This window comes from Triturus cristatus, chromosome 8 (genome assembly GCF_964204655.1).
Source record: "Triturus cristatus chromosome 8, aTriCri1.1, whole genome shotgun sequence".
Taxonomy (NCBI): domain Eukaryota; kingdom Metazoa; phylum Chordata; class Amphibia; order Caudata; family Salamandridae; genus Triturus; species Triturus cristatus.
The window spans coordinates 297067418-297091367 of NC_140591.1; the positions used below are offsets into that span (position 1 = coordinate 297067418).

A 23950-nucleotide genomic window follows, 5' to 3' on the forward strand; every position below is an offset into this window, starting at 1 on the left:
ATGTGAAGCTGCTTCTACTGTAAGCTCCACATGCCCTGAATTGTGTGGGTTTGGAGAGGAGCTCCCTAACCGGTCATTGATGCGTCTGCTGTTAGCACTATCTGTGGAACCTGGTCTCTGAGGGGCCGCCCTTTTAAAAGGTTGTGTGTGTTCCACCACTGCAGAGAGTGATGGGTACGTCCGTCTGCCAACACTAAATCTGATAACAGGCCCAGAGACTGGTCCCACTGACTTCGCCAAGCACTCCTGAAGGGGACGCATTTGCAGTCAGAATGCAAGACGCTATCCTCCCTAGTAACTGCATGAACACTCGAGCTGGCACTGAGTGTTGAGGCTGGAACTGGCAGAGTAGAGTGTGCATGTAGACTTTAGCCTGCTGAGTGTTATCTGCCGTCTCGTTGAGGTTTCCTGGAAGATGTTCGCCTTTCAGCAAAACCCCATGCTGGATTGCCCATTCCCAGATAGTTTGAGCCTCTGAGGACAACAGACAGGATCTTGTGCCACCTGGATGTTGACGTAGTGCATAGCCATCGTATTGTCTGTCCTGATAAGAACCGATGAGTTTATGATCCACAGGCGAAAGGCCTGTAGGTCTAGGCGAATCGCTCTTCGCTCCAGCAGATTGATGTGCAGAAGACGATGATGCTGTTGCCATTGGCCACTTATTTGAAGGTCCTGTAAGACCGCTCCCCAACCCTCTAGAAATGCATCTGTTGTAATTATCCGAGGAGCTGGGGTGGCCAGAAAAGACAGATCTTGTGAAATGTTAGGCCTGTGAGTCCACCATGAAGCAGCTTGTCTCATTGGTGAAGTTACCATGATCATGTCCTCGAAAGACCCTTCCACTTGACATCACTGTAAATCCAGTTGCTCCTGAAGAGGTCACATTGTTAGCCTGCAGTGGGGGTATCAGAGGAATGCAGAACAACATGGATCCCAGAAGGGATTTGTAGAGGCAAACAGAGTGACTTTCTTTTTAGAAGTAGCCGAGCCATTGACCCCAGCTTGGCTTTTCTTTCTAGTGATGGAAACACACTGTTTAGGGACGTGTCCAATATGGCTCCCAGAAAAACGGCGTTCTTGGAAGGACGCAAGATTGACTTCTCTGTTGAGGGTAAGACCTAGATTCTTGAACAGCTTTGTGCAGGCTGTCACTGAATTCCTGGCTGTAGCCTTGGAAGCAGCTTTTATCAGCCAGTCTTCTAGGTAGGGACATACTTGGTGTTGCTGTCTTCTGAGGAAGGCCGCTACCGAAACCAACATTTTCGTTAAGATCCTTGGTGCAGATTTGAGGCCGAAACGGAGAACTTTGAATTGAAAGTGGCTCTTGATTATCGTAAAGCGAAGGAACTTCCTGTGCGATGGATAATTTGGAACATGAAAATAGGCATCCTCTAGGTTTAAAGTGGCCATGAACTCTCCCGAATTTAGAAGTAGAAGTAGGTCCTGTAAGGACATCATTCAAAAGGACTGCTTGATGAGCTAGGAGTTTAGCTCCCTCAGATCTAGGATAGGACGCCACTTCTTGATAGTCTTTCGAACCAGGAGTAGAATCCCTTTCCTCTCTGGGATAACAGGACTGGTTCTATTGCCCCATTCTGTAATATTATTTGACTTCTAGGCACAGGAGACGTAGATGTTTAGTCATGTGCCTGCGAGAAGTGGGTGGAGGAGGTTGAACAAATTCCAATGTATGGCCAAATTGAACTATGTGGAGCACCCATTGATCTGTCGTTATTTTTTGCCAATTTTGTAAGCACAAAGAAATCCTTCTCCCTACAGGTGTTTGGTGTCAAGAAGAAACAGTAGCCAGAGCCAGCAAGCCGCTATTGCTGTCTTGAAGGATCCTTCCCCCAACGTCCTGCTCTGCCTCTGGGTGCTGATTTAGAATAGGCTGCAGATTGACCTTGTCGCTGATTGTACTGCTGGCGATCAGACTGTGCGGCAGGTGTATAGGAGGACTACTTATATTATATTGCTGGCAGCCTCCTCTGTATGAAGGGAGCCCTCAACCCCGGGCTCTTCAGAAAGGAACCTTACGGTATTGGAGCATCCAATGACTTAGCCATGTGTGTGTCCTTTTTTAGGTCTCGCCTGAGCGCTAGCGCTAGCTCAGGCGAGACCTTTAGTAAGCGGATTTTCAAAGTGCTGCCTGGTGGCCTAGCGCTTAAAGCAGGCGGTGGCTTCGGTCTTTCCTCCTTCCTCACTCTGCGCTTACTGTTTGTCTGTTTTAGTTACCCGGAGCGGCGGGTGTGAGAAAGTGCCATCTTTCTTGCCTGGTATGCCCCCACTTTTTGCTGAATGTACTTTGAATGAGTGTGCCCTGGACTCCTGCCAATCAGGTGCCCAGGGCCAATGTTCCTTCCCTAAAACAAAACAAACCCAAATACGCAACCCTTGGCCACATGTCAGCCCCTGGTAAATGGTACTCTAAGTACCCAGGGCTTTGTGACCCAGGAAGGCATCTAAGAGCTGCAGCACTCATTGTGCCACTCTTAGAGGCCCTGTACCCTTACACACACACACACACACACACACACACACTGCCTTTGCAGGCTGAGTGTTTGGGTGCAAGACCAAAACAAAGTCGACATGGCACACATCCCTGTGTGCCATGCCCATCACATACACTGCCAGGGCATACATCAGTCACCCCTCTAGCTGGGTGCCATATGCCAATGGTGTGGGCACAGGAGCAAGAGCCCTGTGCCCCTACAGTGCCCAGGTCCATCCCTGAGCCCTGTAAGTGCAGTGCTGCCATTTAAAGAGTAAATGGTGCTGGGAGCTCGTCAAACACGAGCTCCACAGCACCATAATGGCAACACTAAAGACTGGGAAGTTTGGTATCAAACTTCTCAGCACATTAAACCCACACTGATGCCAGTGTGGGATTTAATGTACCCAGCACCCCAGAGGGCATCTTAGAGGTGCCCTCTCGAACCTAACCTACAAATCCACGTCTGCTCTGAGGCTGCCTAGGCTGCCACCCAGCAGACATGTTGCTGGACCCATGGGTAGGAGTGCCCCTGCTCTCCTAGTCCTGCAACAATGCACATCCTGGGCGAGGTGCTAAATCTCCACCCCCAGGATGGGCAGGGGGAAGCTTCAAAGGCATGCCACCTCTGAGTTTCCCCAGGCCCCTGCCCCACTCTGGCGGGAAGCTTTGGCCGGAAACCCCAAATAAGGACAGGGGATGTGCCAGCCTGCCAACCCCACCCCTCAGGTGGGGGGGGGGGGCGAGGTGAAGCACATCTCCGGGGTCTCGCCATCTTGAAGATGGGGAGCGCTACCCTATCAGGGTTAGGCTACTGCCCCCCTCCCACAGGAGAGAGGCAGGATAGGGGGTGTACCCACCCCAGGACGGGGACCCATTGGTCCCTGCCCTTCACCTACCTATAACGCCCCTAAATCTAGTATTTAGGGGCACCCTGAACCTTCCTTCCCCAGATTCCAGATTCCGAAATTACAAGAAGAGCAAGAAGAAAAGAAGACCTGCCCTGCAGCTGCGAAGGAGAGGGAGACAGCAACTGCTTTGGCCCCAGCCCTACCGGCCTGTCGACCTCGAACCTGCTCCTGCTCCTGCTCCAAACCCGGCATCTCTTGTGGCCAGCAACCTCAGAAACCCCGGAGGACCTGGCTACCTTTGAACTCTGATCCCCTGGGACTCCCATGAGTAGAGGCTCTACTCAGAAACTACCTTTCACCCCTGGCAGCAGCCCGGAACCGCGATCCCAGCCCACTCTGCACCAGCCAAGCCTGGCCCGTGCCGGAGTGAACTAAACCCACGAGGACGACCCCACGGCGACTGTGACCCCGAGTCGGCACCCAAGGACCCCCCTCGACAATCCTGACGAAGCCTGCAGCCTCAGAACAGTGTGCCACCCCAACCGCGATGAACAGAGGGTAAGATTTCCCGACACCAAAAGGCACCCCGGCACCCCACGGCCCTCTGTGTCCAATCCCGGGGTACCTACCTATCCTCCAACTACCCAACTTACCTCTCGAAGTGGTGGTGGCACCTGAAGAGTCCTCGTCCCGGAGCCTGCAGTCTTTTTCCAAACCAGAGATTTCCCATTGAAATCCATTGAGCGCCCGAAGGCTCAAAAGCCCTCTGCAACCAGCCGCCCGAGTGGCCCTGGCAGTGAAAACTCTATTCCTTCCTACTTGCCCGGAGTAAGTGACCAGGAGCCCAGCTCCCACAGCCGCGTGGCTTGCCAGTCAGCAGCCACCAAACAAGGCCCCCCTATCCCTCATAACATTGGGCCTAACTCTCTCTGCACCCGGCCGCCCTAGAGCCGCTGAGGGTGAACCAACTGTACCTACCTGACCCTGGGAGACCCCCCCCCACCCCCCGAGTCTGGGGACAGAACCTCAACTCTGCCAGTCGAGTACTTACCCTTGAACAGCAATCTCTATTTTCCTCATAGGGTAACATTGACTGACTTTTTCTTGAAATTTCTTCTAAGTGTGGACTTTTCAAATCTTCAAATATTCACCAAAAATCAGCCAAGTGGCAAAAACGAATTTACTCACCTGTTCCTAGGTGAACTCCCAGTGCTGGATCTTGGTGCCCAGCACTGACTCCGAAAAATCTCTACAACTGTACTTACCCTTAACCCAATTTTCTTCCATAGGAAACCATGGTCTGTTTTTCTGTGAAATTTCTTCTGTCGATTTCTGCAATCTTTAAATATTCTTCAAAAATCGTATAATATCTGAAAACGTAATTGCTTCCCTGTTTTGGATAAAGGTCCCAGTAATGAGTCTAGGCACCCAGTACTGGATTACAAAAGTAACGAGAACATACCGTAGCTGTAACCTGCATTTTCTTCCATAGGGAATCATTGGTTGTTTTCTCTGAAATATTTTGTCAACTTTTAAAATAGCTAAATATTAGTTAAAAATCATTACAGTATTTAAGTCGACTTTCATCACTTGATTCTGAGAACTGACCCAGGACTGAATCTAGGATCCAGGCCTGGAATTACAAAAGTAACCTAAAAAGTAATCTGTTGCAAATAACTAGAATTTATCATTGAGCTCAATGTATTGTTGTGTTTAGAAATAGAGTTGCCTACAGCAACTACTTCTAACTTGTTACTAAAGTCTATTGCATATAGAAAAGTATTTATATGAAACATCTCCTGTCGAGAAAGTATATTTTAATTCCAAGTGTTGGTTCTAAAATAAAACAAGCATATATTTTTTTCATATATAAACCATTGGCCTAGAGTTGAGTTATTGAGTGTGTGGAACTATTTGCTGACTGAGTGTGTACAACAAATGCTTTACACGTCCTCTGATACTGCCTTACTGCTTGACCAGGCTACCACTTTGGAGAGTCGGGTTATATCTAACTTTAACCTCTGTTAAACCCTTGGGGTCTGTGGACTCTGTACACCCTGTACCTATTAAGGAACAGTATTTACAGAGCCACTTTCTCACAGCGGGGCACGACAAAAGAAACAAGGGAAATGGCACCAGAAAAAGAGAAAGGTTTGCAGGAGGAGTTCGGGGGAGCGCAGTCTGGCAAGCAGGGTCTCGCTGTCCGCGCAGAAGGCACCTCGAGCTCTCTGCACCGTGCGGAGGGAAGGGCAAAGTCCGAACAGTGACCAGGAACTAGCCCCTGCTGTCTCACGAGCGAGTTTCTGTTGAGGGACATGGGGAGGGGGCGTGGGGGGGGGGGGGGGTTGACATGACATTTCAATTGCTTTTAGTCGTGCGTGTAAATGCACCTGCAAAGCACTTTGGAGGCAGGCTAGGTTTAGTGAAAGAATAAGTACTTTCAAAACATTATTGCAAAGGATTTCCCCCCCCCCCCCCCCCCCGGTACTGTCACAAGTATTGGAGCATGTTTTATTGAGTCCCCGTTCTAGCTGGTAGTTATTCGTGAAGTAAGGAGATCGTATGACATAATACTTTTTAAACCTTTGTGTCTTATATTTCCTTCGCGCACACTTATTTTGTTTGAGCGTCTTTTATGACGTTTCAACGTCAAGTCAGTGTTACGGGTCTGCTTAAAGGAAGTAGTGATGATTGGCTGCGAGTTGTCTTATCATTTTTTTACTTGCCTACTTTTTAGGTGCAAAATGCACAGGTACCAGCACGCTGCACAGAAGATGGTTGCTTTCTTTAAAGTGTGCAGCCCTTTTGCTGTTTATGAACTTCTACCCCGCACTATTCTCATGCACAACTGGAAGCCTTTGAAATCTAAATAAGGCCTCTGAACTTTGACTTGTTACATGGCTGCCTAGAGTTCCCACAGACGTGTGACACTTTCAGCCAGTTCGCCCAGCAGCACTTTCCACTCAGAGGCTCAACGTTCAGTACAAGTCACCAGTACCCCTATAAACGAAGCAGCACTCACTCCCACAGAAGAAAACTAAAAGCAAATACCTGCACCGATCTGAGGCAAGAGGAAAACAGAGCTTATTTCCATAAGCCAGCAATGCAAGACCCTCGCTCATCCCCGGCCATGTGTGCCAACCCACGAGTGCCAGACCCCGCTACCTCCCCCCCGAACCAGATTGTATTGATGAAGAGAAAAACAGGACATGAGCGGAGCGAGGGCAGGGGGGGGGTTACATTCCGATGGCAACACTTGCTTAAACGACCTCGGCTATTCAGTATTACCTCCAGCCAGACTGCGTCTCACACTCCCTGCACCACTCTCACGCACATTATCCAGGCAGAGTATCCAAACCCTGCCGCCTCCCTAGTTACAGCTCGTGGCCAAGGTGCCAGTAGGCGCTGAGGTGCAACTCGTTTTCTAAGCAAACTCTCCCAGTTGTTGTGATAAAAACACAAGCAAGCCGATTGCCCTCTTTGTAGCATAGATCTTTCATCCCCGGGCAGACCCACCCAATTCATTTAATCTCTTGCTTGCTGCAAACATACACCCCAGCCGCCGCCCCACCACAACGCTCCACATTAGCACTAATGTGCCGGCGTGCGCAATCCAACCCTGCCTTGTGTGCCCTTCATTCCGAGGCCTCATAGCTCCCTTAGGCCCCCCGCATCCTCACCTCATTCAGCAGCAGCACCTCTCCTCACAGAAATGCTAGGTGAAAGAGGCCCCTCGAGGCGCCTGCAGTTAAATTTCGACCCCAAGGCCGCATTCCTATCAGAAAATTTATGGCTGAGCTGAACCAGCCCAATGTCCCCTCCACTGCCCAGTAACTTCCTGCCTACCCTCTTCCCAGTCATTACCCCTCCCCAGTCCGGTTCCACTCACTGGGGGTTGTCCTCTAAGGATCATGGTCTAGACATATCCTTGACCCTTTGGAAAGGAGGGGGGTGGGGCCTGAACCAGGGGACATTTCTTCACTTCTCCCTGGTTATACAACTCTGCGGTTCAACCAGCCTCCCCCTCTCTCCTGCCCCCCGATCCCTTCATTACATTTAATTCCCGAGTATATGGTTTAAAGCTGAAGACACCCAAAGTTCCAGCAAAGTTACACAGGGAGTAAAGGACAGAGCATCTGAACCAGTTTGTCCTCCAAGTGTACTTTTTACACACTAGATTTCCTTGCTCCCCCCCCCCCCCACCCCATTCACAGCCCACACTGGGTGCCCATGACGCATCGAAGGGAGGTGTCTTCTTCTGCAACAACTTCCTAGCAGTATAAATCAAGGCAAGCATTTGCAATGCAATAGATCTCACATTTACGCGAGTTTGAGCTATTGACATTGTAAATGACAATGCCTTTTATTCGTTTTTAAAACAAAAGGCATTTTCATTTACAATGCCAATAGCTTAAACTCCCGTAAATGCGAGACCTATTGCATTGCAAATGCTTGATTTTTCTTGTTGTGCGTCGACGTACCACCATTTGGTGTCCTCCTTTGACGTAGACTGGCTTCCTCCGGTCGCCATCATCCATTTTTTTCCTTTTTTTCCTCCTATTGTCATTTTCCTTGGTGGAGGAGGGCGAGCTTACTAGTGAGTCCAGAAAATTCTTCAAGCTGCAAAACTACACCGACAACTAAGAAACTATTTGTTTTGCAGCATGAATCTTTTCTGGATTCACATGCTGTGCATAAACTTTGTAGCGGTTTGCAAGTCCTGTGGTAGCTGGCTGAAAGATGAACTTTGGTTTGTGAATAGGTGTTGTAAGACCTTTTGTCCTACTTGTGCTTCTTTGTTCATTTGAATGTCCACACAGTAATACGTTGTGAATGTGTGCACTGAAGACCATGTTGCAGCCATACAGATGTCCTGAATTGGAATGTTAGCTAGAAATGCATGTGCTCGCGGGGCTCCTTGTAAGGTTTTGCCTGCTTGACTATTGGCATAATTGTATGGCTTGCGCTATCCATCTTGCAATAGTGTTTTTGCGTCAAGTGTGTGCAAAGCTTTTTCCGCTATGGTGTTTGGATTTTGAAAGAAACTTGGTATGTGTATACTCTGATTTATGTGGAATTTTGATACCACCTTTGGTACGAATTGAGGATCTGTCCTCGTTACAATCCTGTTACTATGTATTTGGAAGTAAGGTTCCTGTAGTGTTAGTGCCTGCAGTTCGCTAACTCTACGTAGGGCTGTTATTGCCACTAAAAAGGCAGTCTTCGGCGTGAGCATTTGTTTTGTTGCTTTGTGTAGTGGTTCGAATGGTGCTTTCATCATCTGCGCTAGAACTATATTTAAGTTCCAGGTTGGTGCTGGCACCATTTTTGGAGGTGCAATTCTTGCTCCCTCTAGGAACCTTTTGACTACATGTGAAGTGAAGCAACTTTCCCTGGTTTCGCCTCTTGTATATGCTACAATTGCTGCAAAGTGTACCTTAAGTGATGTATAGCATAATTTACTTTGTAGTATGTGTCAAGTAGTTTAGTACAGTTCTTTCTTTGTAATCTTCTTTGAAAGACAATTTTTAAGAAACCATTGTGTATCTTTTCCATTTAGCTGTATAACATTTTCTTATTGTTGGTTTGCTAGCTTCTCTTAGAACAGCCATTGTGCTTTCTGGTAGTTTGAGATGTGTGAATTCTAAGTCTTCAGGAGCCATGCCGCTAGGCCTAAGCTCTCTGGCTGAAGTACTTTCCCGTTTTGCATTGTTAGCAAATCCTTTTTTGGAAGTTTGTGCCTTCGTTCTTAAGACATCTCTATTATTTCCGAGAACCAAGTTTTGTCTGGCCCACCGTGGTGCGATAAGAATCATTGTCATTTTGCTGATCTCGCATTTGCTGATCAACTTGTTCAGTAACGGTATTGGGGGAAAAGTGTAAGCAAATATCCCTGACCAGTCTATCAATAGCGCATTCCCTAGGGACTGTCTGTAAGGTCGCCTGGATGCGAAGTTGTGGCATTGTGGGGTGTTGCAAATCGGTCTATTTGCGGTGTCCCCTATTTCCTGAAAATCTTTTGCAGTTCCGATTTAGATCCCACTCGTGGGATGATGTTGGTTGTCTGCTCAGTCTGTCCGCTTCTATATTGTCTTTTCCTGGTAGGTTTATTCCTATTATGTCTAGTCCCCTTGGGATTGCCCATTTCCAAATATTTGAGCTAGCGTTGAGTTACAGACTGAGTTTCTCCTGGTTTGTTTATGTAAAACATTGTTGTGGTGTCGTGTTGTGGATGGGCTCAAAGGGTGCCTTCATAAGTTCCGTCAGGACTATGTTGAGGTTCCATGCCGGCAGCGGCATCCTCTTTGGTGGCGCTATCCTTTTCGTCCCTTCCAGGAATCTCTTTACTACTCGTGATGTAAAGAAACTTTCCCCGAGTCTCACCTAGTGTGCAAGCTACAATTGCTGCTAGGTGTACCCTTAGCGAGGATGAACATAGTTTAGCCTTTAGTAGGCGTGTGATGTATCTCAGCACCGTTGATTCCTTTGTCAACTTGTTCTGCAGTTTCTTTTTGCTGCACAATTGTGTGAACCTCTTCCATTTCTCTCCATAGCATTTTCGTGTCGTTGGTCTCCTTGCCTCCTCGCATGTTGCTTTGTGGTAGCTTAAGGTGTGCGAACTCTAGGTCTTCAGGATCCATGTCGCTAGGCTGGGGTTCTCGTGCTCTGGGTGTAGAACTTCTCCGTTTTGCATGGAGAGCAAGTCTTTCCTTTTGGTGAACTTGTGGGGTGGCCCCTGTGCCATTTCCATTATTTGTCTCGCCCATCGTGGTGCTACTAGGATCAGTGTCATGTTGCTGGTCCTGCACTTGTTGATTTCCCTGGGTATCAGTGGTATTGGGGGAAAAGCGTAGGCAAATGTTTTTGACCAGCTTATCCATAGGGCATTCCCCTGGGATTGTTTCTCTGGTTGCCTGGATGCAATTTTTTTGCATTTTGCATTCAGGTGTGTTGCAAACAGGTCTATCGTCGGTGTACCCCACCTTCTGAATAGCCTTTGCATTTCCTGTCCATTGAGCTTCCACTCGTGGGATGCTGAAGTCTGGCTGCTGAGCCAGTCTGCTTCCACATTGTCCTTCCCTGGTAGGTGTATGGCCAGCAGGTCTATTTTGAGTGGGATGGCCCATCTCCAAATCTCCTGAACCAGGTTGGATAGAGGGAATGATTGTGTTCCTCCCTGCTTGTTGATGTAGAACATCGTTGTCGTGTTGTCTGTTTGTATCAACACCTTCTGGTTTTACAGTTTTTTCTGGAAGGCCGTCAGGGCTAGGAATACGGTCTTCAATTTCAGGTAGTTGATGTGTCTGACCGCATCTGCTGGAGTCCACAGACCCCTCACTCTGAGCTTGTTCATATGTGCTCCCTATCCTATCTGGGATGCGTCTGTGGTGATGGTCACCGTTGGGCTTGGTGGTGTCAAGGCCTTCCCTATTGTTATGTTCTCCTTGTTCCACCACGCTATCTCTCCTTGCACTGCGTGCGTTACAACCACTAGATCCTCCCAACTTCCGGTTGCTTGTGACCATTGTTGTTGCAGCCATTCCTGGAATTCTCTCATGTGTAGGCGTACATTGGGGACTAGGTGATTGCATTACTCCATCATCCCCAGGATCTTGCTTGCTGTCCTCACTGTCAGAGCTCGCCCCTTCTGGTAGAGGCGCGTCTCCCTCAGCAGGGCCAGTGTTCTCTTGTCGCTGGGGCTCACCGTTCTCTGTATGGTGTTGATCTGTGCCCCCAGGAAGATCTTCACCTGTTCCGGTTCCATTGAGGATTTCACCCAGTGTATGGAGAATCCCAGGTTCGTTAGCGTCCTTGTGACCCGCTGTGCGTGTTCCTCGCATCTTTCGCGTGAACTTGCTTTTATTAGCCAGTCGTCGAGATAAGCGTATACATGAATCCCTTCCCTCCGCAGGTACGCTGCCACTGCCGCAAGGCATTTTGTGAAAACCCTTGGTGCGGACTTTCGTCCGAATGCCATAGTTGTGAACTGGTAGTGATCTTTGTTGATGGTAAATCTTAACAGATGTTTGTGCTGCCTGTTCATTGGGATGTGCAGGTAGGCATCTTTGAGATCCACGGTGGACATTAAGTCTCTGTCTCTCAGAGGGAGTACCTCTTGTAGGGACATCATTTTGAATTTTTATGTCCTTATGTACTTGTTTAGGAACCGTAGATCCACGATGGGTCTTAGTGTTTCGTCCACCTTTGGTACCAGGAAGTAGTTTGAGTACACTCCCTTGTTCCTTTCTTTGAATGGTACTGGTTCAATGGCCTCCTTTTGGAGTAGCTCTTGTGCTTCCTCTACAAGTTGCACTAGCTCCTGTCCAGAGTGTTCCCTTCTCTTTGGTTTCCTGTTTGGTGGTTTCCTTTCCAACTCTATGCAGTATCCAAACTGTATGATGTTGAGTATCCATTTGTCTGTTATCTTTTTCCATTCCTGAAGGAAACGTCTCCGCCTGCCGCCTACTGGTGTTGCATGCTCGTGGCGTTTGGTCTGTGTAACCCTCTCTTGTTGAATTTTTTGTGCTCTCCCCTTGGAGGGATCTTGTGGGTGAGCATGCTTCGCCGGGCGGAGTCACTTTGAGGCGGGTTGTTCTCCCCCTCTTAGTCTTTGCCCTAGTCCGTTCCCCCTACTGCGATATTCCTCCACCAGGTGCGAAGCTCTTTGCTGGTATTGTTCGGGGAGGTGCTTGATTAGCTGCCCCATTTCGTCCCAATGTTGGTATCTGTTCAGTAGGGCACTGGAGTTCGCCATGCGCCAGTGCATCGCCGCGTTTCTTTCAATCTTCCTCCCAGTCAGGTCCATCCTCCTGCTTAACTTGTATGGTGGTGGGCCAGAGGTTGCCGGGACATTAGCCCTTTTCCTGGCAGTTGACGCAATGGAGTCCGCTGTGACGGATCCCTTGATGTAGGAAGGGTCCTGTGAGGAGTGCTTATACTTCTTCTCCTTCCTAGGTGTGATGGACCTGCATGTTGCTGGGTCCTTGAACGCCTCCTTCCCCTGGTTCATGAGACTTTGGAGCATGGGGAGGAACTGGCTCCTCATTTGGATGGGGACAAGTGTTTCCAGTAAAAAGTCTGCTTTAGGCTTTTCTTCCTCCAGCTTGACCCCAAAAGCTGCTGCTGCGCTCTTGATGTCCATATTGTAGGCTCCAATGTCATCTGGCGGCGAAGGCCTCGAAGGGTAAGTCTCCACAGGCTCTTCCGGGTTTTCGGCGTCTAGGTCCTGCCACTCCAGGTCCTTTGTCGTCGACGGCACAGAGCCTTAGTTTGATTGTTGGTTATCATCTCTCTCCCTCATAGTATAGGTTCTCTTCTTCTCAGGGAGTTTGACAGTTCTTCGGCGTCTAACTCTTCCGGTTCCTCGATGTCTACGATGACCGACTGTAGTTTCGTGGGAATCGTGAATTTTTTCATTTTTTCGTCGAACCCTTTTTTCTTTTGTAGGATGCTCTCCATTTCTGCCTCGAGCCTCCTCCTCTTCTTTTCCAGCTCTGAGGCCTGTTCGGCGTCAAGCGCGGGTCTTTTTACTGGAGCCGGCGTCGATGCGACCTTCTCTTTCGAAGTAGAGCGCCCCAGTTCTTGGCCTTGCTTTGACGACCTTGGCTTTTCGCTGGTCTTCGCGACCTGGGAGTCCTTTCGAAGGATCCGCCGGGTCTTTCGTCCTTGGATGCAGCTGCGGTCGTCGAAATTTTCGGCGCTGATGCGCCTTTCGAGGACTTTGTTTTTCGAGAGTCTGGCTCAGGCTTTCGGGCCCTGTCGAGGGTTTAGTGTTCGACGTCTCTCCTTTCTTATCAGACGTTTTCTTATCGGTCTTTGCGACCGGGAAGTCATCCGGTCCCTCGGCGACGTTGTCTTCATAATCGGTGGAGAGTCCCAGTTCGTACAGCGACGGGGCCTGTCCCTTGCCCTGCATGTTGTAATTGGCTCTCCTCGGTCTCTCTCTAACCCGGCGTGTCTTCGGTGTGAAGGCGGAACAGGCGTTGCAGTCTTTGCTCTCGTGGTCGACTGGCAGGCAAAGATTGCAGACCGGGTGTTGGTCCTTCTGCGCGTATGTATGGTGGCAGTTACGGCAGAATTTAAAGGTGTCTTGTCCATTCCTGCGCTCAGTGTCCCTGAGTGCGCATTCTCCGTTGGACATCGAAGATCGAGGTTCTCCTCCTCCTTCGTCGTCGTCCCGGCTTGTTGATCTTCCTTTCTGTAGTCTTCCTCAGCTTCTTCGCTGAAACTCCGTGTTTTTTTTTTTTTCTTCCCAAAAACTCTGGAACTTCATGGTGACAATCCAGACCCAACGGCGGAAAAAAGAATCTGAAGATGGCGTCCCGAGGTGGGACGTCACGAGAGGTACACCAAATGGTGGGACGTCGACGCCCATCTGGGCTACAAAAAAAAAATTAAAAGAAAGACTGCGATTCCGGACCCAAACACCAGACCGCGGAATAATGCACAGCATAGTGAATCCAGAAAGATTCACGCTGCAAAACCTTAGATCTAATATTGGTCGTAATGTTCCATCTACTTTTGGAAGTAGGAAGTATGTTGAATATACTCCGTTCTTTTCTTTGTGTGGTACGTCCTATATTGCATGTTTCCCATGAAGTTCCTGCACCTCTTTGACAAGGTGAGATAATTCTGCTTTAAATATATCTTTTGCCTTGGTCTCCTGTTAGGAGGTGGTTTTGTTGGCTCTATGCAGAAACCGTACTGATTTAGGTTTAAAATCCATTTGTCTGTGGTAATTTCCTTCCATTTTTGCAGGAAAAATCCTAGTCTGCCTCCTACTGGAGTGATATGTTGGAGGATCTGTAAACTGACAGGTTTTTGTTTGTGTGTACCCTCACTGCTGTTCTTCGGGAGCGAACCTTTTTTCAAGTGTAGTCTTTTAGTAGATGTTTGTTGTCCTCTTTGTAGCTGTTCTCTGCTACGGGGACGCCCTCAAAAGGATTGCCTTCCTTGTTGGTATAGCCAGCTCTGTCGCTGACCCTGGCTTGCCCCTTGGTAGTTTGCTGGTAACTTTGATGCGAGGTAGCAGGTTGGTGTGTACCTCTCCCTGCTGGTCTCCTTGATGATGTGCCTCTACGCATGCCTCTGAATTGTAGAGCACCCATGGATCTAGCTGTCTCATTGGTAGTGTGGTTGATGAAAATCTCCATCAATTAAAAAAGGACAAACAGTTGTTCCCCATTGAATGGAGAGTTAAATGATGTTACCTTGCACTTCTGGCTTGAAGCCTAATATTCTCAGCAATGCATACCTTCTTTCTGTGATACCAATCATCATTTGTTTGCTTGATGTTTCTGCAGCATCTAGGGCTGATTTTAAACATGTATTCGCAATGTTTTTACCCTCTTCTACCAAGTGGCTAGCTATTCTTTGGAATTGTTCAGGTAGATTCTTTAACAATTCTCCTACCTCTTCCCAATGTTGATAAGTATGTCTGTTTAGCAATGCACTGGAATTAGCTATACGCCATTGATTATCTGCACTTCTTTCTACCTTCCTCCCTACAAGGTCCATCCACTTGCTTTCTTTGTCTGGAGGTGGTCCCACTGTTGGTACATTTGCTCTTTTCCTTGCTGTGGAAGTAAGAGTCAGCTGATACAGACACTCTGATGTATATAGGGTCCTTAGAGGAGTGCTTATATTTATTTTCAGCTCTTGGTGTGACAGCCTTGCATGTTGCAGGCTCCTTGAATGCCTCTTTTCCCTGGTCCAGTACAATTATTAGCATTGGAAGGAATTGATTTCTTGATTGTTTTGTCATCAAAGTCTCTAATAAAACAATATGAATGTGGTTTTTCTTCCTCCAGCTGAACTCCATAAGTTTCTGCTGCTTTTTTAATCACCTGGTTTCAATGCCAATGTCATCTGGGGGCGATGGCCTCGAAGGATATGTTTCCACACCCTGCTCAGGTGATTCAGCGTCGAGATCTTGCCATTGGAGGTCTTGATTCTCAGAGATCGCTGATTCGGCTTAGGTTTGTTCGTCATCTTTGACGTCTTCTCCGAAGAACGATTATTCCATTTTTCCGATCGGCTCAGGTGTTGTCGGCGGTAGTAGTAGTTCCTCAATGGCCTTTTCGCCTTCAGTACCTGCTTTCGGCGGTATCTTGAATTGTTTCAAGCTTTCGTCAGTCTTTTTTACATTGTAAAATATTAGCCATTTCGGCTTCGAACCTCTGTTTTGGCAGAGACTTTCGGCTTTTCGCTCGTGGACGCCGATCCAGTCGTCGACGCTTGCTTGGACCTTTCTTTATCCACGCCAAGGCATCCTTTTCCAGACTGTCTTCCGACGTCTTTGCCGTTACGGAGTCCTTATCCAAGCATCCTACGGTGTGTTTTTGCTTGGATGCAGTTACTTTTAAAGTCTAGAGTCTTCTTCTCGACCTCCACAACAAACATCTGTCCTCGTCGCCATCTGTCCTCGTCGCCATCTGGCCTAGTCGATCCAGCGGTAGGCAAAGGTTGCTGACCGTATGCTGATCCTTCTGAGCATACTTGTGGTGACAGTTCTTGCAAAACTTGAACGGTGTTTTGTCCCCCTCCCCCCCCAGCGGATTCGTCGATCTCAGGTAATTTTGGATTGAAATTGAAAGACGAAAAGTTCTGCCTGTGTTTGTTTCTTATTTTCGTAGATTCTTCTCTCCAGTCTTTGGAGCTCCTTCCGTATCGATCCAGACCCAACAGCAAAAAAGAATATGAAGATGGCGACCAAAGGTGGGACCGAAGGACACCAAATGGTGGTACGTTAACGCTGACCAGAAAAAAGGAAAGTAATACTACAATTCCAGACCCAACCACCAGATGACGGAATAATGCACAGCATGTGAATCCAGAAAAGATTTGCGCTGCAAAAAGTCAAATTCTGGAAATAAACGGCTTGTAATATTTCAACCCCAGCAACAGGGGACAGGATACTGCATAGTGTGTGACCTACAACATGCTCCAAGTTCAGTTTGTTTCAAGGATACCTTTATCTGGCAAATCTGAGCACGGATAAAAGGCTAAATAAAAACAAATTCACACGCAATTAGATCGGTCATCCAAATTAGTAAAACAAAAAGTGGCGTCTTTCTAAATATGGAGTATCTGAAATCATTACGCCCTTCCTTCCTTCAATTTTTGCTTTCTTTCTGAATACTATTTTTGTCGGCTGCATGACTCTGTGCACTTTACCCCTGCTAACCAGTAATGTAGTGACTGCTCTCCATTTTAAACATATCAAAATATCTATACCTCCGATTGGTATATTTAATTTACTCGTAAGGTCCTAGTATATGGTAATACCTCTGCCCAGGGCCTGTAAATTAAATGCTACCAGTGGCCTGCAACACCCACTAAAGAAGCACTGAAAAACATGCAAATAGGCCTGCCACTGTAGCATGTGTAGAGTGCTCTACCACCATTTCGACCTGGCAAAAATAATTATTTGGATAGGCCCAAACCATTTAAAATTCTACTAACTCACCCCCTAAGGCAAGCCTTAAATGGCAATAGGGTTGGGTGCACAATAGTAGAATAGGTATATTTATTTTTGGTCCTGGAAGTGTAACATGCCCAAAGTAATCTTTCAGTCTGGCAAGGCTGGATCTTTCACACTAGTTTAAACTATTACATTTAACAATTGTTAAACTCGAGGAGGAGCCTAGCGCGCAACCAAGATGGCCGCGTAGGTGCGAGGCTCCCGAGGACCTCCTGCATAAATCCTGACAGAATCCTGTCCCATATGAGGGGACTGTATTTGTGAGCCCGAGCAGAGGTGACGCCCGTTTTCCGTTTTTAAATCGGACCTCGGACACTGGCAGGAGCATCGATTGAGGTTTGCGGCCTTCTCCACACCGGCCCCCCGTACTGGAGTGGTGGGGCGATCCGGACACAAAGTGAACAACAGCGGCGGGCAAGGCTGGGTGACTCGCGTACCCCGCATTTTCACTTTCGCTTTTGCGCCCTCCTTGCTGCCAGGCGAGGTTGGGTTGCGGGGCGGTGTGCGGTGGTGTGGTCTCGCTGGGGTGCCCTGCCGGTCCGCCAGCTGCGGTCCGTCCTGCGGAGCGGTGGTCGCTCCCCCCTGGACCCCTTGAACTGGACTGTCGGCCCCCCCTTTCTTGAGGAGATTGACTCGTCTTGGGGATTGAAACCATGTCCACAAAACAAGATGGCGATCGGGCTAAGATAAAATCGACCCGCCGTGGCGCGGCCCAGCAATCCAACAGTATGGACCGCTACACCCTCCAGAAGGGATCCCCAGAGGCGCCGCGTAGGTCCCCTATGGGCCTGACTGATGCTTCCGCTCTGCCCACGGACCTGACCCTCCGAGACGTCATGGGTGCCATCGCCGAGATGAAGGCCTCGGTGGACCAGCGCTTCGACAATCTGGCGCAGAAGATTGACTCGGTCCTCGTGGACGTGGGCCTCGTGAGGGCGGATTTGTCTAAAACCAACGACCGGGTCGACTCTTTGGCCCACTCTACCACGGGCCTCACAACGGACGTGGCGGCCCTCCAACAGGAGGTGCGCAGGCTTGGCCAGGCGAGCGCCCTGATGAATCGTCGGCTGGAGGATTCCGAGGGTCGGGCCCGGAGGAACAACGTCCGCATTATCGGGGTGCCGGAGGGACGCGAGGCGGAGGCGGCGGATCTATTTGTTGAGGACCTGGTTCTCACCCATCTCCAGCCTCGGGGGCTGAGTAAATTCTTTGCGGTGGAGCGTGCCCACAGGGTCCCCGGGGGTAGGCCTAAGGTTGGAGCCCCTCCGAGGCCTCTCATCGCCCGGATCTTCAATTTTCGGGACAGAGACGCTATCCTACAGACTTCCAGGCTACAAGGGCCGGTCAAACTTGACAATATGGACATCAATTTCTATCCTGACTTCACTCCGGCAGTCCAAAAGCAGAGACTGAGCTTTCTCGGTGTTAAACGTCGCCTAAGGGACCTGAATCTCAAATATGCGATGCTTTTTCCAGCTAAGCTGAGAGTGGAGGTGGATGGCCACACGCACTTTTTTGATCGACCCGAGGTGGCCAGGGACTGGCTAGACACTTTGCCCGGAGATCGGGGCCGGGGGGGTGGGGGGGGGGGTGCGGTTGGTGGGGAGGGCCCGCCGGATCAGGACTGAGGGACTAATGGTAGGCCTTGCTCTGGACTGCGTTGTTGTCACTATTGACTGTTAGGGTAAGTTCCCCTCCTGTGGAGGTCGTGTGGGGTCTCTTGGGGGATCTCCCTCCTCCTCTGGGGGACTAGTTAATTTTCTTATCTATGGGGCGACAGGCACACTGCACTTTGGGGGGGCTGTTCGGGCTCATGCAGGGGTGCAGGGTGGGGGGGGAGTTCTGTTGGGTTGGGGTGGGGTGTGGTTCGTTTCTACCGCAAGGCAAACCCGTTATTGTATTGTTGTTTTTGAGATGCTCTGGGGGGGACAAATGATGGCTTCGTTATGTGATGGGGGGTAGGGATTTGACTTTGTTGTCCTGGAATGTTAACGGACTGGGTGATAGGATCAAGCGGGGTGTGGTCCTGCAGTATTTGAAACGGATGTCGCCTGATGTGGTCTTTCTGCAGGAGACACACCTTATTGGCAACTCCTTTTGTGCCATGAATCGCCGTGGCTTTCGCTTGGTGGCCCACTCGGGCTTCACATCAGGCTCGCGGGGGGTGGGCATCATGATCAAGACCTCGCTCCCGCTAGAAATAGACGAGGTACGCCATGATGAGAGGGGACGCTACACTGTCTTGGTGGGGAGGATGGAGGGCAAGGTAGTTGTCTTTGTCTCTGTGTACGTCCCACCGGGGCTACAGTCCACCACCTTTGCAGATCTGGGACGCCTCCTCCTTGACCTCCCGGGGGGGCTTCTGGTGGTTGGGGGGGGGATTTCAATGCGGTGGCTTCTGGGACTATGGATCGTCATCCCCCTAGGGCCCTCCCCCGGGCACAGGCGTGGTTAGCGGGCCTTTTGGACACACTGGGATTGGTGGACTGCTGGCGTTTAAAGCATCCCACCCAGCTGCAGTACACCTTCCATTCGGGTGCCCATGGTAGCCTCTCGCGGCTTGATTATGTCCTTGTCCCTGCGGCCTATGCTGGGAGGGTGGGAGAGGTGCGCCATCTGGCGCGGGGTATTTCAGATCATTCCCCGCTCCTGTTGCACTTGGGTGTCTTCCCGAGGGGAGAGGGCAGGGTAGCCCCAATCAATGCTTGGTACCTGCGTGACCCCACTATTCGTGCTGACCTGATTAAATCATTGCAACGGTATTTTGAGGAGAATGTGGGGTCCGTTCCGTCGGCTATCTCCCTGTGGGAAGCCTTTAAAACAGTTCTCAGAGGGGAGGCCCTCTCCTTTATCTCCCATGCCCGCAGACGCGCACAGGAGGAGGTGACCCGGGTGGAGGCCGAAATTACTGAATTGGAGGGTGGTCTGGGGAGTGGGGTGACTGACGCGGCGCTGCATGTTCTACACCTTAAACAGGCGGCCTATAGGGCCCTCGTCACGGAGGCGGCCAGGGGCCTTAGCAGAGAGCAACAGGGGCGACTGTATGATGTGGGTGATCAGGCTGGCAAACTGATTGCGTGGTTGGATAAGAAGGAGAGAGCTAGTCGTGTGGTCCCGCTGATTGAGAGGATGGATGGTGTACGAATTACTGAGCCGGAAGGCATTGTTTCTTGCTTCGCGGATTATTTCCGCGAGGTATATTCTCCGGTCTCTCCCTGCTCGGAGGAGGACTCCCATGCCCTGTTGCGGGACATCGCGCTGCCCTCGCTTTCAGTGGAGGACAGGGATTCGTTGGATGCCGCTCCCACCTCGGATGAAATCGCCCTCGCCATACGCTCGGTCGCCTCGGGCAAGGCCATGGGCCCGAATGGCCTTCCTATCGAATTGTATAAGCTGCGACCGGATGTACTGGCACCTCGCCTCCGTGCGATGTTCCTTGCGGCCCACTCGCGGTGCTCCCTCCCGCCGGACCAGCGTCTAGCTACCATCGTGGTTATCCACAAGGAGGGGAGACCGCGAGACCGGGTTACATCCTATCGGCCGATCTCGCTCTTGAATGCGGAGCCTAAAATCCTCGCCAAGGTGCTTGCCAACCGGCTGGTCGGCGTGGTGGGCGATCTGGTCCACCAAGACCAGTCCGGCTTCATTCCCCATCGCAACACGGCCCTTAACCTGCGGCGCTTGCACGGGGTGCTCGCGCGTGTTCCGTTCGTGCGGGAGCCGGCCATCTTGGCGTCCTTGGACGCCACCATGGCGTTTGACACGCTCGAGGGGCCGTACATCTGGGCGATGTTGGCGAAATTTGGATTTGGCCCGGGATTCATCAGCTGGGTCAAATTGTTGTACTCTGACCCATTGGCGCAGGTGGTGGTGAATGGTCGAATCTCGGCCCCATTTGTGCTGGGACGGGGCACGCGACAGGGTTGCCCCCTGTCGCCGCTCCTGTTTGCACTGGCCTTGGAACCCCTAGCGGAGTGGCTGCGGTGGCACCCTTCTATTCGTGGTCTCCGTTGGACCCCTGAGTATGAGGACCGCGTGTCCCTCTACGCCGACGACATCCTGTTGTACTTAGCCTCCCCGCGTAAATCACTGATTGTCCTGGTCGATGCCCTGCGCTCTTTCGGCCGTAACTCAGGTCTTGTCATCAACTGGGCCAAATCCTGTATCTATGTGCTTTCCGGGGAGGCTCCTGTTCTCCCGCGGGGCTGCTCGATCCAGATTGCCTCGCAGGGGTTTCGTTACCTGGGCGTCTATATTACGCTGGACCCTGTGGCCCGCTACGAGCGGAATTTGCTTCCCCCCCTCCAGCGCTTGAAGGAGGACGTCGCGCGCTGGCGGCGCTTGCCGCTTTCGCCGCTCGGCCGGGCGGCATTGTTCAAGATGATGTCATTGCCACGCTTTTTGTACGCTCTCCAGAACTCGATGGACCTGGTCCCGGCGCGTTACTTCCGTGAGGTGGAGAGTTTGCAGCGCCGCCTGTTCTGGGACGGGAGGCCGCGTATAGCCCTGGCAAAGTTGACGCTCCCGTGGTATGACGGAGGGATTGCCCTCCCGGATATTAAGCGGTATTACTGGGCCTCCCAATTAGCTGCAATTAATCACGGCCTTTACGGGCCCGCCTTAAACCCGGCATTTGAAATGGACAAGATGCTCCTGCCCGGTGGCGATTATAATCGAGCGCTCTACACTAGCGTGCCCGATTCCCGCCTGACGGGACCCACGCGTGTCATGGTGCGAGTATGGCACGCGGCCAATGCAGCTATGGGATGGAAGGACCGTTTGACCCGGGCGTCACCGTTGTATGCGTCTGAGAGGTTGGGCTCCCTATGGACCTCGAGGGGCTTCGATAGGTGGGACACGATCGGCATTAGTACAGTGGGGGACCTCTGGACGAGGGGAGGATTCAAAACATTCGAGACACTGCAGGCGGAGTTTCAGCTGCAGGGCAGTGAATACTTTCGATACCTGCAGGTCCGTCACGCTCTGGGTTCAGTCTTCCCAGACGTGGCCGCCATCCCGGAGTCCTCCCCATTGGAGGATAGAGTGCTAGATGGCCACGTTCCGGACAGCACGATCTCCCTCATCTACAAGAAGTTGATTAATGACCGCTCGGGCTTACTGACTGGGCTCCGCGAGGCTTGGGTTGCCGATGGGTTGGAGCTGGACGACGAGGACTGGATTTCCGCGGTGGCCTCCCCGAAGGAGGTGGCCATCCCGGCTCGCCTTCGCTTCGTCCAGCTTAAGATACTTCACCGGGTGTACATGACGGGGCCAGGGCTTCTGCGTATGGGCTATGCCGAGGATGGACTGTGTAAGCGTGGGTGCGGTGCATTGGCGACTTTTTTACATATTCTGTGGGAATGTCCGAGGGTGGAGCGATTCTGGCGTGGTGTGCATGAGGTCCTGCGAGCGGTTACGCATGTCGTGCTGGTGCCTGAAGCAAGGAGATGCCTGCTGAATGTGTGGGAACCAACCGACTACTCGGTTCCGCAGACGCGATGGGTGACGCTGGGTTATATGATTGCTAAACGTGACATCGCTCAACTGTGGGGATCCCAGAGGCCCCCGGCAGTGTCGGCCTGGAAAGAACACATGGATTGGTGCATGTTCCGAGAGAAGATGGTGTATGTGGCGAGGGGTAAGCCTGGGGCGTGGCTGAAGGTGTGGGGCCCCTGGAACGCCTACCGCGGGGGTATTTGCGAGCCGCCATTGTTGCCTCCCGCTTCACCAGCTCCGTCCCCCTAGATGACCCCCTCCCTCAATCCCGGGCACAGTGTTTTCCCAGTCCCGGACCTATTTCCCTTCCCCTCCTTCGATTTTAGTGTATGGTTGGGGTCCCCCCATTTGAGGAGCATATGTTGTCACTCTCGCTCTCGGGTTGCCTTGCGGGTGTGGTTTTATGTTGTTGTGTTGTATAAAACGAAACCGTATTGTGGGCTCAGAGTCATGTGGCCCACGTTGCTGATACCTCCTGCTTTAGCGTCTCTGTAACGCCAAGTGCCTTATTGTATATATGTCATTTATTGCTGTCACTTTAGCGGCCGGCCGGAAGGTTGTAGGCCCATACCTGTATATATTTGAGATTGTAATAAACGGTTTCAAAAAAAAAAAAAAAAAAAAAAAACAATTGTTAAACTCAGTTGAGGAATAACTAGAAAAATATTAGGTCGTCAGATTTGATATTATCATGGAAATTACACTTTTATAAAGTTGAGATTTTTCTGCGTAAAACCAGCAGGCTTTCCTGCAAGTGCCTAGCTGTCATCTGAAACCCGATAGATCCACTAAGACGAGAGGTGTATTGCTCTTAGACAGTGGACAAAGGCCTTTCTATGTGGGAAGCAGGTTTCCTCCTTTGAAAGGAGGGTCTGTGGGGATGTGCCCACTCATTTCCTGAGCTTCAATGTATGCATATCCTATCACTGGCAGATGAAGCTCACACCTAGGGCTGCCACTTTTGTCTGTCAGGCTGACTCCAAACTCGGAGGGAGTGGGGAACTGGCCAGATCTGATTTAGTAGGAGTACCTAGGAATGTTCTTCCACCACAGGCTGACAGTAGGTATAAAAGTAAATCTCCACAGACCTATCCTCAGCACACTCCTGGATATGTGAAGAATCAGAAGGACTGCCCTGTTGTCTGAAGAACCTGAAGACTGGGGACAAGAGGGGTTCAAGGCAAGGAGGTCCAAACTGCAATAAGCTGGGTGTAGAAGATTTTTGCTAAAATCCTGCCAACTTTTTACCTGGAGAGCAGAAACCGGTGTCGCCATAGAAGCAGTCCGTGTCAAATCACCAGTTGGCCTCAACTTGCCAGTTTACCCACTGAATGAGATCAAACTTCCATAAAACCTATTCCAAAACGTAGAGGGCTTCCCCAGGACACATGCCAAGCAGCATCCAATCATCTAGGCCTTCCTCTCCGCCTGCTGAAAGCTTTCCTGCCTTCGCCAATATCTACTGCAACGGAACCCCACTCATCAGAAGCAAACAGCGATCAAACTCTGCTTGAGATCCAGATTGCCCTGCTAACGACCACTTTTTCCTCTATATAAGTTTCAAAGCCAGAAGTGAAGCTTTCACTGGGTCGAAGCTGGTCCCTGTATTCGAACTGCGTTCCCTTG

General features: G+C 50.5%; 1 protein-coding gene across 1 annotated transcript in view; it reads right to left on the reverse strand.

The window, feature by feature from the left end:
- Positions 1-23950, reverse strand: part of PSPC1 (paraspeckle component 1) — a 315433-nt gene that overhangs the window by 228697 nt on the left and 62786 nt on the right. The gene's annotated exons all lie outside the window — the stretch shown is intronic.